This window comes from Harpegnathos saltator, unplaced genomic scaffold, assembly GCF_003227715.2.
Source record: "Harpegnathos saltator strain DR-91 unplaced genomic scaffold, Hsal_v8.6 scaffold694, whole genome shotgun sequence".
Taxonomy (NCBI): domain Eukaryota; kingdom Metazoa; phylum Arthropoda; class Insecta; order Hymenoptera; family Formicidae; genus Harpegnathos; species Harpegnathos saltator.
This window is the reverse complement of record NW_020230531.1, coordinates 1,237,727-1,252,300: the sequence shown is the minus strand read 5'-3', so window position 1 is coordinate 1,252,300 and position 14,574 is coordinate 1,237,727.

The following is a 14,574-nucleotide window of genomic DNA, read 5'->3' as shown; positions in this document are numbered from 1 at the left end:
GGTAAACTCTCCCTCGGTCCCATCTCCGTGGAACACTGGTTTTTCTTGTCTTTTCTTTATTAAGCGCGACAGCCCGACTATATAGGATGCATTAATTAAGCGATTCTCTCCGTTCCACTTCAAATTGATCAACGTGGTAAACAATATCGCGCAAATTCTTTCTTTTTCCTCAGTCCTTTTCATATCGCAATTACGCACAATTGCGATTCAACGAGACTACAACAGATACATGTTCCCAGACTCTGTATATATCTAATATATTTAGTATATATATATATATATTTAATATATGTTTAATATATTAGTTAGGTTACATCTCAAACTCAGTCGAGTCGTCGTAAGACGCGCATCGCGGAAAAAAAGCTTGAATATGTAATAATTTGTTCAATAAAGACGGAGATATGTTTCTCGCACATAAACTAGCGCGGCATATCCGAAAAAAATCGATATCGACGCGCGTAATCATGTGTGTCGGCGAGCAGAGAGAGAGAGAGAGAGAGAGAGAGAGAGAGAGAGAGAGAGAGAGAGAGAGAGAGAGAGAGAGAGAGCGCGCGCGCGGCATTCCACGATAATTTCATTTATAGCACGTCGTTTCCGGTCACTGCCGGCCCCGATAAAACCTAAACCGACCGGTATGCAATTTCAGCCGACGCAACTCCGCAATGAAATTTCCCATATCGCGCGAGAGGATGAAGCGACGTCGTCGCGCACGACCCCACGGCACATATTAAATTTGTTTTCCCGCAGTATAAGCCGGAGAAGAGAAAAGTTACTTGCCACGGACGCGCGAGGAAACGAGCCGCGAGGGCGAGAAGGCGAGAGGGAGACGAAGAGTGGACTGGCGTAATAAATAAATAGGGGTCGATGGTGTTGTAAACGTCCGTCGTAAAGTGATTTAGCCACTTCATTGGCTCGTAGAGAGTTAAGTGCAGACGCGGGCTACGTAAATGCCGGCCGTGAGATTCGCTCTACCCTCTTCACCTCTTCGCTGCCGTGTCTCTCCCTCGCTCGCACATATATTCTCTCCCTCTCTCCCTCATCTTCCTTCTTTTTTTTCCGCCACGTATTCTCGCTCTCGCTACTATCGTGTCATCTCGTCAACCCCCCCCCCCCGTCCCCTTCAGCGTTCTTCTCTTCGACGGACCCGCGTAAATCCCACAGCTGTGTCGCGACGTCCCTCGCCACTCCGGACACGCTCCATTTTCTCGGCCGCGGAAGAACCCTCGTGGGCGTAAAAAGCGTCTTTATTTTAACTGCGGTTTTGCGCGGATCTACGAAACGATCTCACGGGCGCGGATTGCCTGTCGATAACGCACCGAGAGACTACGGGGCCGCTAAAAGTCACGCCGCGGAGTCATCCGCGACTATTTGGCGAGGTGCAGCACTTCGTAGAATTGAGAATTTGCGGAATTTTGAGAAAATGCGAGCTCCTTCCGGCGATTTTACGTGTTGTGCAAATTTTATGTTGGGCTTGCGGCTGAATTTTCGTTGACCATCGTTCTCGAAATGTCCGTGATCCGCGCAAAACTTATAACATTTAATGTCAAATATTGATCACAATAACTGGTGAGATGCTGACAATTTCGCGATGAGTTTGAGTTTTTAATTAATTGCTTAAAAAATAGAAACTGTTATTGCCTGTTTTTCTAAGAATACGTTTCGCATTCATACAACAGTCAGCATCGGCAAATTCAAAAAATTCGTTTCATATTAGATTTCACGTCAGAAAATTTGTACTCACACATCAGTCATGAATGAAATTTTCGCGTGATACTCCACGTTTGTTGTTTAGTCTAAACCTCAAAATTACACGTGTATTATTCAAAATAACGGATTGCACGGCAACTTTTGAACGAAATGATAGTATTGTAAGGATACATGGCACAACATGACAAGAACACTCGCAATGAGCATAAACTGCAAGATATGCCGAAGAAAATGATATTCGTTTCATGTTTGTAAGTCAATTTTTCGCCGAGATACGAGTGTTCAAATTTTCGAATGGCGACGTACGATCTCTTGCTGTCGAGTGCCAGTCGAGCACGCACAACCAAACTGACCAAGAAACGGCTGCGCAACATTGTGTTGGGCTTTAATAAGCTCCGTTGAACGGTTTGCCACCTGTCAATATCTCCACGCAGAACTATCACATCGATATATAACAAATTGTATTCGAAGGCTAAGACTGTTCCGTTCCTGACGAGAGGACGATCATTCCTCTATCTCGTCAATTAAATTATCGATATATTTGAAAATCGACCGATTTTTTACTTCATAATTAAAGATAAATTTACGATTAAGAACGCGATTCCCCTATTTTGCTTCGAGCGAACGGCGAGGCCGTGGAAAGAGACGATACACGAATCGCGTCGGAGAGGATGTAATCTGCCGTCTGTTATAAGAGTAAATTGTAATTTAATTCTGCTAAGCTGATCCAGTTAACACGGATTAACGTTAATCAATTTCCCTTCCCATTTTATTACTCGTGATCGAGTAGACAATTAATTAGCCGGTCACAAGGCGTCACGGGGCACCCAAATAGAAAAGCTCACATTGAAAAGCTCACCAACCTCCTCTGTCCGGCGATTCAATTAAAGCTTTGTTAAAATAAAGTCCGACATTATATCGTCATTGAGCGCTGTGTAATGGGTGGCGAAACATCGGGTATTCCTCGATAGAGGTTCGTTGAAAAAAGTCGCGGACGATGGCTGCGTCCGGCCAAGCTCCTCTTGAGGAGCTTTCAGACATGGTTTTCTTTAGCTCTCTTGAATCGCGGCGATGGCACAACCATGCTGTGTGTTTGATCAAAGACGCAACGCGATTTTCAAAGATCTCTCGTGTCGTCCAGATAGATCGTGGAAATTGGTGTGCGCGTCTGTGCGCGCGGTTCTTTACTATCTTTATGGTTTGCTCTCGACTGTGTCGTCGGGCCATTCTTCTTAGTCTTGTCACTCTTATCCCCCCTTCCTACCCCTACCCATCTCTTGGCCTCACGGCTTTTCTTTCTCATCGCTCGACTCTAACTAAGAGACGCTCTCTTCGCTCTCTTCTTCGGGGAAGGAAGGAACAGGCTTTTCGTTCTGCGAATCTGGTACAACGTCCTCTGGGACACTGTCCTCGGACCTTCCATCAAGCCACGATATCGCGTTTTGCATAAATCGTGAGTCGTAAATATTCATTGCATTCTAAAATGCACACAATACAAGGCGAAAATGCTATTTTCTTTGTGTATACGATTTTACGATCGTGCCTGGATAATTGGGCTAAACGCTAGATTTTCTATATCTGCCTGGCACTGAGAGCCAACGCTGATCCAATATCAAATGACAATGATGTATATGAATGTTTCATGGACGTCGACTAAAAAGGTCTGTGTGAAACTTGGTACTGTGTGTCATTATAAACCAAAGAGACGGTTTATCAAATTCTGTGCTATTGTGTTTTAAATTATTTAAGCGGCAACTGATAAAAATTATTCAAATATCGGTTCTGTTGTAATCGTCTAGTCATGATGTAGTCAGGGTATATAAAAAGTATCGGGACGGCGAAATATTTTGAAAATTAAGCATTTTTGACAAAAAAATATTTCAGACAAAAATTGTATGGTTTCAAGGGGGGAACATGAAACAACTATATCATTTTGTGTATAGATGACGTCACTTTCGAGACGCTCACTGATCATTATTTTTCTTAAATGGAAATCCCAATTTTTTATTATATCGTCTTTTTAATTAACTTTAACTTAATTTCCACAATTATTGTCTGAAACATTTTTTTCATTTACCTAATATTTTTTTAGGTATAGCGCCCTGGCTTTTGTTAATTTGATGATTTTGCAATTTTCAAGGATCGATAAGTTAACAAAAGTTAGGGCACTATTATAAAAATATATTCTTGAAACCAAATAGAAATAAGAAAGTCTAGTATTACTCTTTCTCCCGACAAATAGTTAGCGAGATATCGTAAAATATCGTAAATATCTCGAAAAATAATTAAGCAAATGAAAAATGGCTTCAGGCAAAAATCGTCCAAATTAATTAGTAGAGAAACGATGATGTAATAACAAATTGGGATTTCCATTTAAGAAAAGTAATGATCAGTGAATATTTCGAAAGTGACGCCATCAAACGCCATACAAAATGATATAGTTGTTTTATGAAACTCTTTTGAAACCATACAACTTTGTCTGAAACATTTTTTCCAAATACTTAATTTTCGCGATATTTCGCCGTCTCGGTACTTTTTGCACACTCTGTATATAGATTAGTAAATTGTGAAAACGTAAATACAGATTGGAGCGACGAATTTCACACGATTAAATGGGCTGAGTGTTTTAGTAGAGAGAAAGAAAGATAAGAAAAAAGAGGTCACATCGGAGAATCGAGAACGAGTCTTCGTAAAAGCAACGAATTACAAACACATTAGGAGAGTGTGAAAATGCCAGCAACGACAGCAAAGCTGAATTAAAATTTAAAAGCAAGTGCATGTCGGGTGTTAAAACTTTAACGGGAGTAACAAAATAAGGAGATTGTTATGTAACATTTAAAACGACGGGAGAGAAAAAAATGAACTGCCATCAAAATTATGTGTTGTCTGGTTGGTGACACAATTACAGATAATGATCAAGTGAGAGGAAAATTTTGAAGTACGTGGCTTTTGGAAAAAAGAAGAGAATTATTTTCATATCGGAGCAGCGCGATCAACGTGACCAACTCAGAGTTTTACATCTCACTTTTTATATTTTCTACATCATATTCTGATCGACTTTAAATTTTTTTCTTTAGGTAAATAGAAGATTCTCGAGACAATTTCTAATTGCGCATTGCTTAATGCCTAATAATTAGCCACATTTTCGACGTTTTATTTAGGCACGACCTGTTTCGCCGCTCGCTAATTTTTATTTCTTATCATTTACAAGATAAGTAATAGAATCCACGATATCGCTGAGTCCCCCGGTGCGATTCAATTATAAAGCTTACAGGTTCCCCTTAACGAGACGCTGAGCTTACACCCAATTCGACCTACGAGATTCAGAACTCGAGCATTTAATTTCGGTCGAGGTCTTCCGGTCGATTGCGACGCAAAACCCTGAAAAAATCGTCAGATAAGCGGCCATTCCTAGGAACGACGATTCACCGACGGTATCACCGGTGAATCTTGGTGGGCGGAACAACTTTCACGGGCGAGTTTGTGTGTTCGGTCCGAGTAGCGATGTTCCAATCTGATCGAGCCTGTAACTGTAACAAAAGGGCCGGCAAAACCGTGATTACACCTACTATCACAGCCACCTTGGTTGAATCCAATTTTCCGTATTCTTTTTAGACGCGTTTTTATTTCGTTGTGAAGCAAGAATAGCGTGTACCGGTGCATGATGATGCAACGATATAAATGTTGTAACAAAAGAATAATTTTACTTTAACATCAAATTTATGCGAAAGATCACTTGTTTTTTTTTTTTTTTTTTTTAATATACATAGAGTTCTTTTGAAAGAAAATTATCGACTTGAACCTTTTAAACGGGACATTTCGGAAAATATATATTTTTAAATAGCAAAGTCTTGCATATCGAATGAATAAGACAAGAATATGTATGCTTTGTTATGAATTTTGCAGCGAACCTTTAACGCTCTAACGCGTGTTGACGAGTCAACAATATGATAATAGAGACACAATAGTGTACGTAAATTACGATAATACTGCAATAGAGAAATATTATGCATTGAGAATATTTATTATCGTTGCACTTCCCTTTTCCTTTATTTCCTCATTGTATATGTCTGCTTGATTTCCCGTTTCCTCGTCAGGATTTCAGCGCAGTTAAGCAATTTTAGCATGTAATTGGAGTTCGATAGTTTGGATTCATTAGTGCTGAAGCGGCATTATCTCGAGATCTAATTCGTGATACTTTGGGTTGAGAGGCAGCCTATTACTTTCGAGGACTTTCAAAGAATTCTCCTCTTCGTTCAACTCCACCTACATCGCTTTTCGATAAGACGCTATCTGAGTGGCTTTAGCGTACATATGCGTGTTGTAACTAAACGATATTTATCATATTATATCGCAGATGCGAATTATATTGCAAATGCGAATTTTGCGACCAGGATATATGAACGTCGCTCATTCGTTCGCAAATTCAAATCACGTTCTCCATGGAAGTACGAAAATGTACGAGTAGACGAATCTCCATTTAATAAAGACACAGTCGCGAGTGATGTTACATCGATGAAAAAAAGCAGACGCACCAGTTTCAATGTAACGGTTATTATAGTCTTAAAATCTCTCTCCTATTATCATCACATTCCTCTCGATATCCTTGTTGTCGGTCATATATATAATCATATTAATCAATGCAAAATACACCATGGAGAGATAGATACGCGGTGGTGATACAAAAAGAATATAATTCGATATTATATCAGGGGGAGAGGCTTTTAATTTGACCATACACCACCATCCAGCACCATCGCGAACTTTTTAGCGGGTCGCTTTACGTCCGATCGTTCCGATTTGCGCGCGGTATCCTCGCTTGCGACAGGTGGACGACGAGGTATCGCAGGGCGGGAAGCGCAAGAACATTTAATCGGTAACATCGCATAATGTGTATTCAAACGGAGATTCAAGACTGCGGAATCAAACGTAAAACGGAGCTTCATCCAATTACAACTTCTACAAAGGGCGTTTACGTAAAATAATCGCATTAATGTTCAACAGACCGGACTAATTACCTTTCCTCTCCTCTAAGCAGGAAACGCATAATTCTCCCGGAAACGACAGCGGCCAGATTGGAAACCCCTTGCGCTCTCGCTGAAACGATGCAGCAGGCGCGCTCGCGTTCGCGTTCGCCCGCTCGCCTCGCGGTACTCTCGGGCGAGCGAGAGCGAGAGCGAGAGCGAGAAGTGGATTAGTTTTGCAAATACACAAATACGACGGCGGTGCGCGCGTGTTTCGCGGTCGTTACGCCTAATTTAGCCGACACATCTGTCTGCCGGCGGCAGACGGAAGTCAATGGCCCGAGAGTCAAGCGAATCGGAATAATTCGCGGGGAAGTTCGCGGGATTCACGGCCGTTGGCACGGTAAGATGCGGCAAATAGCTGATATCGTGCTTCTTACGGCGATAACGGCGAGCTCGCGAGCGCGGCGGACTCGCCGCCCGGTGTCGAGTGAACATCTGGGGCCACTCTAATTATGCGCAGGCAGTGTGTGATTTGATCGCGCGGCGGCCGCGCAACATCGCGCGCCCGCCGCGCGATTTACTCGGGATGAAGATCGTCGATCGTTCGTTGGAAATTCCGTCCTTCTTACGAGCTGGAATTTCGTTTCGCCGCGGCAAACACGCCGGTAGTTTCTTGGTCCTTGTAGACCTCGTCTCCTCCGCGCCATTCCACGCCGAGTGTTAGAGAGGTGTCTCTCGTTTCGGTAATTAAACTCCGAATTAACATTCAAGTTACGCCCAAGTAAAGACTGCGCGAAATTATTCGCGAAATAAACCGCACTTTCTCCGTCTCTGCCTCTCTTTTTCCGTTTACCTCGGTTAGAATAAGCTTCAAAGCTTCAAAGCGAGACCTGTCGATATTCCGCGCTTCTGTAAAATAAACACCGACTCTCGCTGCGTCGTGAGTGTGAAAATCAATAACGATTGATTTCTACGCCGAGATAATTGTCTCGGCGAGAGAGAGAGAGAGAGAGAGAGAGAGAGAGAGGGAGAGAGAGAGAGAGCGAAGGCGAAGAAATTCAAGCTTCACGCGAGTTAACGTTTTTCACGTCATTACGACGAAATATTCACGAGCGGCCGATCGTGTTCCGTGCGTTCCGCGTACGAGCAATTAAATCACGATCTGCATACGAGGATTACCGCCGGCGCGTATCGTCGCGAATGCTTCAGAACGGAGCATTAAGTTTAACTTCCATTATAATCCATATCCAATCACTCCGGGATCGATTACCGGTGGCAGGAAATGGCCCGCGCCTTGTTTCGCGTCGACGAGCCGGCCGGCGGTTCGATTGTCGTCGCGCTTCGCCGTCGACAGAATAAATGGCGTTTGATATTCCTGTTTTATATGCGAATACCGATACCACCGGTGGAATTTCATCTTCGATTCGGCCGCGATAAAAAGAGCGACGGTGGCTAATTTCTCCCGGAGGAACGGCCGCCGTTGCATTCTTGCATCCTACCGCCGGGATTTCGGTGACAACGCGCGATAACGGCAGCGAAGTGTTACTCCCCTTCCCTCCCCCCCCCCCCACCCCGAAGCTGAAAGTTCGACGCGAGTGGAAATCGTGAGCTCGCGCGCAACCAACCCGCCGGAGTCTAGCGGCGAAATTTCCAGAGGATATCCACGTCGATGCGCACCGTTCGTCGCTGCCGCCGCCGCCGCCGCCGTCGTCGCCGCCGTCGTCGCCGTCGCCGTCGCCGTCGCCGTCGCCGTCGCCACGTAGTCGGAAAGGGACATTCCGAGCACAGATCGGGAACGGAGACGTCTCTTTTTGCGGAGTACTAGGACGCGCGTGAGCCGGGTAACCAGAGGCTCGTTCCGACTTTGCTCCGGCTGCCTCGCTTCGGCTGATCCTAATCGGGCCAACCCACTGCCGAAGCTGACTAGTTCTGGGCGTAACCGCTGGACGGAATCCGGAAATCCCTCCGCGACGACTATTGCGACAGGGTTCCTCCTGATTCTTTTTTTATCGCCCCCGCTCTCTGGAGATGCCAATCGACGAAAATCGCGCGCCGCGATCTACCCTTGTAGCGCCGATCTGAGAGAGCCGGACAACGACGACGACGACGACGACGACGATGTAAGCTCATTCGTTCGTTCGCCTTCGCGAAAACAATTTTCCACCTTGATCCCCGTACGATTCAACGTCGTAGGCGTCATAGGCGCAATGTAGTCCTCTCCCGAAGAACCGTCAGGTGAAGAAAAAATAAGAAGCGTCGTTCTTGCGGCGACGTCGAACGTCGCCGTTTCGTCGAGACAGCCGCGTTTCGGAACGAGCTCCGTGGCGTGGGAAATCCGACGCGAACAAAAAAAAAAGGATCACGCCGTGGGTGGAATTATTTTTCCATATCGGAGCGGGCTCGAGGGAGGAGGGTGCGCGCATCGCGCGCGTGCACGACGTCTGGGGAATGCAGCACTGGTTATTTTCCATCTGGAAAGAAAACATTTGCTCGTGCACTCAACTTACGGCGTATCGCCTTACAGCGGGAAATTCGAACTCGGCTCTCTATATCGGATTGACTCGAGTTGGGCGGCAACGGGAAACGGGGGAGGCTTCCGGTTACACGTCAGACGAGTGATGGATCGTGAATAAATGGGAAATATTGACTGGAAATATTAGAGATATTAAAAAGGAGTCGCACGCCCCCGGCGTATCTCGCATATCGAAGAGATTGAAATCTGACACTCCCCCGTATTATCCGAATCGAACGGAGGGCACGTTCGTTCGACGAACAGATACAGAATATTCGCATACGAGCCCGAGCGCGAGCGAGAGCTTAAACCGTTTCGAGCGAAACGCGGGCCGAAATACGTCTCGAATCGGTCGGCTTTTTAAAACAGCTCGCACCCGCGACAAGACTAATCCGACAAATCGCGGACTAGACAAATCCTCAGATACATGGCGTAAAAATATCAGTCGCGTCGGAGCTGAACGGACAAGCTAATACGAGACTGCTCTCGTCGCGTGGGGTGTTCCCCTTATAGAATCCTGGGAACATCTTCGACCCCCGCTTTTCGTGACAAAGGGCCCGATACAATCTCGCGAGGGACAGCGGTGGTCTAATCGTCGTTACGTGGGGGTGAGACACGCCGAGAGAGAGAGAGAGAGAGAGAGAGAGAGAGTGGCTACATCCATCCTCCTTCTCTCCCGCACTTTTCCTCCCAACTCTTCCCCATTTCTTTCCTTCCTTCCTCCCCTCCTTTCGGGGGAACCATACGGTGGAGCTTAATTTCAGCCGGATTTCTGAGACGTTTCGCTTTTTCCTTTTTTTATGACCGGTACTAAAGCCTCGTACAAGGAGACAGAGCGCGAGCGAGAGAGAGAGAGAGAGAGAGGGCGGGAGAGAGAATAGCGAGTCGTCGGGGCGCGGCGCGGAGAGGACGCGCGAGAGGAAAACGCGCGGGGGAAAACACCCAACCCGGACGAGATTGCCTCTTTCCTAATTTATAACTAGGCGAGGCCTCGCCTTAACAATTTACGCTGTATCCGCCGCCGTGCCAACCATCAGCCGACCCTGCCCCGTCCCCCTCGGCGCCGCGCACCGCCGACGGCTTCCTCGGGATTCCGAAACGGTTACGGATCCTATAGGACGTCCGAGAGAGGCAGTTACGATGTCGCGTCGCGAGATTGCTGGAGGGTTGCCGTTTCTTTCGGTCCGCCGCTGCCTTCTCTCTCTCTCTCTCTCTCTCTCTCTCTCTCTCCCGCGCCTCCTCCTGTTCTTTGTTTTTCCAAAGACTTACTGCTGCTCGTTGACGCGACTCTCGATTCTGACCCCTGATTGACCCCGCCGCTCCTCGAAATAATCCCGGGGAAAGGCACTGCCCCGCGTGACGTATCCTTTCTTTGACCGGTATAAACCAGTAAAGCCGATCGTAAATCGCGATGCGCTGGAGCGTCGATTAATCCTCCGTAGGTGGATCTACGGTGGCCGGAGGGGGGAGTGAGAACGGGTCGCGAGTTCGCGAGTAATATCTCGGATATCGCGTTCCCGCATGGCCGCGGGCTCTCGCGTGCATTTCCACCGCGAGAATTATGTAAGCCGACCGCGTTTAAGAAGAAGTAAGCTATGCGCTTACGTTACTTGTATCTCTCATCGTGCTAATTTCTCTTATCTTTGTTTGTGGCTATAAACGTTCTCTTATCTTTATCTGCGAAACGACTTGTGAAACTCGATTTTTCACTCGAGTGTGTACGCTCTTGTGTAACATCTTGCATAATATCTAATGTAATCACTTATCAATCTGCGGATTATCTTATTTCTCTTTATGACGCGCCGCGCACGTGTGTGTGTGTGTGTGTGTGTGTGTGTGTGTTGCAGCGCGTGTTGCAACGGGGCATGTTTTTAATTCTCCCGTCTGAAAAAGTCGGCTACGTCGATTCAGACGCGAAAAGGTATCCTTCGCCTATCTGAATTGCAAATTTCATCTTCTTAATGGCGCCCGAACGTGAAGCGCGCTTTTCAACCTTGAAAAAAACTTCCAAACATTTACTCCTTACATAGAGATGCGTGGCGGAGAAACGAGGAGAAATCTCGAATTGTTAAGTCTGCGCGGGAAAGAAAAAAAAGAAAAGAACTCAATAATGCTCCCTCATCTATTCCTCGCTAATTGCGTGCATGTGCAATTCCTAGACTTCCGTTGAACTTTCGAGGGGACAAAGAAAAGCTCAAGTAGAAGAGCTCAAGAGCTCAGCTTCACGCAGGACGAGAGACGCGAAATATTGAAATATCGGTAAGACGATACTCGCTGTGCGCCGTGCGAGAAATATCGAGATACAGAGCAGCGCGGCGCGACGCGACGCGGTTAGGCGTGTTAATTCACACGGGTGTTATCCAGTTAATATTCGCGAGTTGACTCTCCTCGAGCTGCTTTTAAACTAGGGCGTTACAGTTATCATAAAAGTCTCGCGATTTTACATACGACGGCGCATACGCGCGCACGCGCGCGCGTTCGCCATGCACTTGCGGAAGTACGCAGTATAATATAATATTCCAGCGGGCAATCGCCATGAAACTTATACAGTCCGGGGGGCCTTAATACCGGGAGAATTTTCCTGCAGGTGAGCTCCCTGCGCGCCAACCGAGGAAACACTAATTATTTCGCAATCTCGGCACTCACCTCATTTCGCAAATAGTGTTGCATTAAGAAAATTAATTTTTTACGGCCGCCTCTTAAAGGGGATGCTCGTCTCCCGCCTCCGCCTCCTCCCCTCTCTCTCTCTCTCTCTCTCTCTCTCTCTCTCCTCGTCCAGCCGCCGGTGAATTGATCTCGGAAGAAACGATAGCAATCGGATGTAAACTGAAGATTATGCCATTAGGAAAATTAATAAATGAAAATGAAATCAGAAGCGCGCGCGGGACCATTAAGGAAATTAATTTTCCCGCGTCCGCACCGTGTGTAGACTCTCTCTCTCTCTCTCTCTCTCTCTCTCTGCAAGTCCGTGTGCGTCTGAGTCCTGCGCGCGCTCGCTATTTACGCGCAGATTAATTGTATACGTAACGTACACAATTAATCGGGTACTTTCCCGCTGGGGAGACAAACGTCAGGTAATGACCGTGTTTGCCGCGTTAAAGGACAGCGCGGGTCTCCTCTTTGTGTGTGATTTCCGGTAGAAGAATTTAATCGCGAATAAAATCGGTAATATCCTCCTTTGAGTTTCTCAGCGTACCGCTTCTCAAGATTCTTCGAGCTTTCCGGGAGAGATGTTTGCGTGTCGTTGGGAAAACTTATGCGACAAAGGCATCGTCGTTCGACGCTATTTATGCGATAATAATCGTTGCTTCAGATCAGGCTCGCAGCGCGATCGTGAAATCCTTTTCTCAGAAATCGTCGCGCATCTCACCCGGGAAATACGTACATCGTACCCGTCGTTTCTCATGTGCGTCATCTCGCTATTCCTCCTATATACAGGGTGCTAAATTTCAAACGTAACAGGTGAAAAATCTCGGGAACTATGAAAGATATTAAAACAAGCTAAAACACGTGTTCCATGATTTCGAAGGGGAAAGAGAATGGCATTATCAGTTTTTTATTTGGAGGGTATTTTCAAGGTCAGTTGAAGGGCAACTTAACTTTTTTAAACGGAAAACCCAATTTTTTATTATATCATCTTTTTCTACCAACTAGTTTGAATAACTTTTGTCTGAAACATTTTTTTATTTGCCTAATATTTTTTGAGATATTTAAGGAAAACTTGGTAACTTTTTCAACATTTAACTTGCGATATCTCGCTAACTATTCGTCGATTCTTGTTAACTTATCGACCTTTGGAAATTTCAAAATTATTGAATTAACAAAAGTTAGGGTACTAATTAAGGAAAACTTACCAAGTTTTCCTTAAATATCTCAGAAGATATTAAGCAAATAAAAAAAATGTTTCAAACAAGAGTTGTTCAAATTAGTTGGCAGTAAAAGATGATGTAATAAAAGATTGGGATTTCTATTTAAGAAAATTGATGATCAGTGAATATCTCGAAAGTGGCGCCATCTATAAACAAAATGCTATCGCTGTCTTACGTCCCCCTTCAAGCCAAACAACTTTTGTCCGAAACATTTTTCGATTCCACGCGGTGTTTTTGAGATATTTGAGTGGGTCCTTAAAAATGGGATACCCTGTATATATAGAGTAGCGCAGCTCGCGTATCATAATTGAATCCCCGTCAAAAGTAACACGTTGCGGGCGATTTTTCTATCTCATTAGGCGGTAAACGATGAACGTAACTTTTGCCTGGCGATCGAAGCCGATCCGAGACTTGTTGGTCGTCATAAACGAAGATGACGACGACGACGACGACGACGACGACGACGACGACGACGACGACGACGATCGAGATACGCGCGGGCACGTTTTCGATAAGGTAAAACGCGAATGATACGCGAGGGAAGACTGCGGTGAGTATTTGTCAGGACTCGCTCACGAGACGTGCCTGTCGGTATACCGGAGAGATATTATTCGCGATAGAAGAGAGATGGAGATGTCTCGTAGCCGGCGCGCGCGAAAATGGCCACTTGGACAGTTGGACAGTTCGTGGTCGTCCAGAAGACGAGCGTCGTCGTACCGAGTACCAGCTCTTTGCCGGGTAGGGGCGTGTGGGAGAAATAGGTAGGGGTGGAGGTGGGGTGAGGGATGCTGCAAGGGTGGCTGTGGATGGCTCGGTGAATAGACGGCGGTGGAGAAGGAGGTCGGGGGAAAGAATCGCTGGTGGCTTCGTGGATAGTCACCCTATTCTTGTCACCCCGAGTTTCTTGACGTCAGGATGACGTCTCTATCGAGTTACGGCTTTGTTTTTGGGTCGGCCAACTCCATCGGCACTTCGGACGGAGTCTGGGGACTTTTCCTCCACCTCCACGTCCGCGGGACTACAGGCCCTGAAACGTCGCGCCTGTCACGTTTGACGATCGCGCGAATTCTCGTTTCGACGACAGATTTCCTGGCCTAGCTTGGACGCGTCGTCTCTCCTTCCGAAGGAGAAACGAGCGCGCCAGCGCGAGTTGCACGCTTCATCTGCCCAAGGAAGGAATATGCGCGCCACGTCTAGCAAAAAGAAAAAAACGAAAGTTTAAGTACGTTAACTTGTATCTTTCCTCTCTTGGTCTCATTACGAACGTCAACGAAGAACGTGAGAGTTTGGATCTTGAAATCATTGCCATGTTTAAAAGCTGGAACATTACTCGATGGTTCTTGCAGTGTCGTGAAAAAATCGCAAGATCAAACAAACTCACCGAGAACATTTCGCAAACTCGTGATGCACGAATAATTCGTGCGCGAGAAACTTTAGTTTTTACTTCAAAATAGACAGAAGTCCGAAGTCCGATTTGAAAGGGAATCGATAGTGTGCTAAGGTAAAGTGGGTAATTGCA